Source organism: Diospyros lotus, chromosome 14 (genome assembly GCF_014633365.1).
Source record: "Diospyros lotus cultivar Yz01 chromosome 14, ASM1463336v1, whole genome shotgun sequence".
NCBI classification, from domain to species: Eukaryota; Viridiplantae; Streptophyta; class Magnoliopsida; order Ericales; family Ebenaceae; genus Diospyros; species Diospyros lotus.
In genome coordinates, this window is record NC_068351.1 from 9,693,767 (window position 1) to 9,698,096 (window position 4,330).

The 4,330-nt window shown below is 35.7% G+C and overlaps 1 long non-coding RNA gene across 1 annotated transcript; it reads left to right on the plus strand.

The window, feature by feature from the left end:
- Positions 1 to 2,685: 2,685 nt before the first annotated feature.
- LOC127790577 (uncharacterized) lies at positions 2,686 to 3,677 on the plus strand. Its single transcript, XR_008020794.1, has 2 exons — positions 2,686 to 3,004; positions 3,110 to 3,677. It is a non-coding gene; the product is annotated as an uncharacterized LOC127790577 (long non-coding RNA).
- The last annotated feature ends 653 nt before the right edge of the window (positions 3,678 to 4,330 follow it).

Sequence of the window (4,330 nt, forward strand, 5' to 3'; positions counted from 1 at the left end):
CTTTCGTTATCAAAATTTTGTAAACAAAAACATAAAATTCTGTTTGATTACTTATTATATTTTCAAAAATTTGAACACACAAAAATTTATTCGCTTTTAGTTTTTGTTCAATATTTCACGCATACTGATACTAAACAACTATCACCAATGTACTTCTTACTAAAGATTTTAAAAGAGTTAGTCTAGCCCGAGCTGAATTGATCCCCTAGCTTGATAATTATAACATTAACTGGAATATGCTTATTAGTTTTCACTTTCTGTTAGTTAAAAATAAAAACTAGAAATGAATAACTATTTCAAATAGTCCCTGGCTTCTCTTTCACTTAGTTGAAAAAATGTTACATAATATAATATATACTAAACTAAAACTGCTACAAACTTTACATTAATTATAAATTATAAGATTATTTCATGTGTGATGATGGCGAGGCTCGGGCCGGCCCTGGCCCCTGGCTGCCCCGTTATTGCCCATTGAACTTCCACTAGTGCTCAGCGAGCAAAGCAACAAGAAGGAGGGAGCTTTCTCCAATTGTGATTGTTAGTAGATAAAAAAAAAAATAAAAAATGAAGTGGAATTAAGAGATTAAAACTGATGTGTCATGAGTTGTTAATGCCTATAATAAAAACACAAGTTTATAAAAGAAAAGATTCGAAAGGTTGAAGAAGGCCGTTACATGAGAGCCTGGAAAACCAGAATGCTTCCTGCAGACTTTGTTGTAGAGCAATCCTACAAAGAGAGAAAAGAAGCCTCGAGACACCTAGAGGTCTCTCAAGTCTATATACTAATTTTTTTTATACTATTTAATTATCTTCATCTTTTTTTTTTTAAAGAGAAAATAAGTGTTAGAAAACATAATAATTTGTATGCACAATGTCAAGGGGGCAAGGGCAATTTTAGAAGTTGCTCACCCTCAAACACGCCCTTATCCTATATGGTATTTATGGTATTCAAGTGAAAAAGCGCAAACAAATAATTGCAAAAATCTTTCTGATATAATCTCTCAAATGATAAGGTTTATTCATAAGAGTTAAATCTTAGTTGATCTGAGAATAAAACAGTCTTTATAAATAAAAGAGATTTTATTCCTCAAAAATAAGTCAATGCTATCCAAAAAAAGAACTTTATTAACTTTTTTTAATATGATGATCTGATTTATATATTGAAGTGTTTGGACGAAAATATCTTGTGATTTCTGACTATCTTCTTTTTTGTAGAATCTTGACGATTTGGAGACGATCCTCAATATCTAACCTTATTGTTGTATTTAGGCAATAATAAAAATAAAGAAAGTAGCATAGATATTATAATTAGGCCTGTGCACTAATGAATAGATTCTAGTCTTAGTTTTCGGTTTTGAATTTTTGGTTTACTATGAAATAGTTTTGGGTTGAAATATTTGTGAAGGATATTCGGGTTGATAAGTTGTCTTGTTTATAGCTAAAATTTTGTACTATTATCCTTTTTGAATTTTTGATATTGTAGATTTCATGCTACATTTTCTAATTTTAGAGATTATTACAAGTTTAGGTGATTGGATTAGAGCTGAGGATGTTATTCTCAAGTGAACTTTGGCATTGGAAACTACCCCTATCAATGTAAAATAGGAAAAGGTATTTTCTTTTTCTTTTTGGGGGGATAGGGATGGAGGGGCAATTTTATTAGAAAATAATAATACTTTTTTATGGAGTAAAATAATAATAGGGATCACAATTAGAAAAAGTGTGAAGAAATTGTAATTTTTTGTAGATATTTTATAAAAGTAAATATTTATATAAAATTTTAATTAGTTAACATTCTCCCAATGGTGTTAGGGTGGGGGAGTCCCTTTTTTTTTTTCCCTTGTAAATACTGGTGGAGTCTGTTGTTATGGTACCATTTCCAGCAAGGAAAGCAATTACAGTCCAAGGGCTTTTAAACAGTTGAGAAATGCTATTTGTACAGGAGGTGATTTACAGAATAAATTACAGGGGCGATAAATCGTGATATATTAGATATGAGTTGGGAGCAATTTATCGCGAGAAATTAAAAATTATAGACAGAAATGGGTAAAGCTCGGCGACCCTAATTTTTTCCCTAATTATCTACTATACTCTAATTTCTTCCCATCACTGGCGAAATAGAAGGCGGGAGAAGCTCGGCCAAACCATCCTTCTTTGCTTTGCTGCTCTACTCTTCTGACCATCGTTATTTCTTCTTTGCTGCTATGCTCTTTTCCAGCTTCCTTGCTCTTCAAGCATTTTTTGGAAAGTTCTCTTAGAAAATGACTGGAATTTTTGTCAACTAGTATAATGAACCAAGCTTGTGCTTGTTCTTTCCTTTCCTATTGATTTATTGAGGTGAAATGAATGATCTATGAGAGCAGAGGAATAAAAGCATTGAATTAATTGAAAATGGAAATCTTAGAATGATTTGATGGCACTTGCAGGCAGATGCCAACATTATATTTCGTTGATTTCCAGCATTATAAGTTTGATTTCTTGATTGCATTAAACCTTAGAATGATCCACCACTGTGAGCACAGAGTTCGGAGAGGGACGGGTTGGTGGCCGGAGGGTGGGGCACACGGTGTCGTGAAACGGAGACGTGGATGAGGACGATGGCATCTCTGAGAGGGAGACGCGGGGGGGGGGGGGGGGGGGGAAGAGAAATGATTTTGGTTCATTTGGGTTTATCACAGGGGCAAAATGGTTATTTCATTATTCTTATAAACCATCAAAGAGTGCTTCTGTACAAAGGATAATGCTACATAGCCAATCTGGCTGACAATGTTGTTGACAATGTGGTTTAAAATTACACATATATCCCTTGATACAATTACTCATATACCCCTAAAACATTACAGAGTCGGACGAGTCTTTTCAGCTCAAAATTAATACCCACCCCGTCCAGCTTCATCATCCTCACCTACTCTCTCTCTCTCTCTCTCCAGTCGCCTAGCTTCTTCCTCCCCCCCTCTCTCTCCAGCTGTGATGTTCAGAAAGCAACGAGTCTTATGCATTATGGGTGCTCTTTTTTAAAAAAATTCAAGCTTTTATCATCTCATTACTCTTTGTTTATAGCTTCTTTATGTGGGTTTTCTTTGAATGGTTTTTTTTTTTTCTCAAGCAGAAGGAATTTTTCGAATAAGCCCAGAAAACAGCCACAAGGAGAATGCGAGGAGGCGAAGTTGGAAGTTTTGTTTTGAGCTCAAGTGATGAGGAAGATTCAGAGGCAAGCATGGTTGTTCTCGGCGAGAACCATCCAAAAGATCTAGCACCTATGACGTGAATATGGTGGACAAATTGGTGGATCCTGCTTTTCCAGCGCCATTGCCTGTTGTTATTTTGAGCTCAAGCGATGAGGAAAATACCCAAGTGTAATTGTTCTTGGAAAGGATGACTTGCAGAACCCTCAAAAAGATCTAGCACCAATGATGTGGAGATGGTGGACAAAGCGGTGGATCCACATGCTTTTTCGGTTCCTTTGCTCGGTTTTAGGGGAATTGTAATAGTAAACTATCATTTAAACTCATTTGTGTAGGCAATCGTTTGCTAATTCTGGGTTTATCTCCATAGCCATCCATTCGTTGCTTCTGTAAATTAGATTATGGTTTGGAGTGTTGTTGCTCATCAGTCATTAGTTGCTTTTGTATGCTTTCTATGCAGCGAATGAGACATTTGACAGATTCATATTGAAATTAGTCTCCCTGTTGTTTGGCTAAAAAATCCTTCCTTCAAGGATTTGTTGGGACTCTGTCAAAGAGGTGGCCTATTTTTTGTTTGTATTTTTACATGGTTAAGCAGCTAAGAACAGATTATTTCAAACAAGTTTTTGCACACTAATTTTTTTCTCAGTCAAAACAATTCAATTAATTATCTTTCCATCTTGCTTACAAAACATTAATGTCTACATTTAGCCATGGAAGTCCCAAATCATTAATGTTTACAAACCTAGATAAAGGAAAAGAAAAGAGTTGAATCAAGCAGCCAACATCTAGCATAAAACGTGTCTGAAATACCCACAATTGCATTCAACATGGAGTGAGAGAAGGCAATACAGATTTTTTTCCCTTCTTTTGTGCAACGTATACTCGAAAAGTAGAGGAAGGATTAAAAAGTAGCTAACAAGAGGAAGGAGTAAAATTGCTGGAGAATAACAAGAACAAGAACAACCCAAGAATAACCCAAATCAACAGCAGAGCAGTAGCACAAGAACAACCCAAATCAACCCATTGAAGAACAACCCAAAGTAGGTCAGTGCGAGTAGGTGAGAGAGAGAGAGATAAAGAGTAGACGGGGGGCGATCTAAGAGAGGGACGACGACAGTGCACGCAGCGTTGGTAAGAGGTCA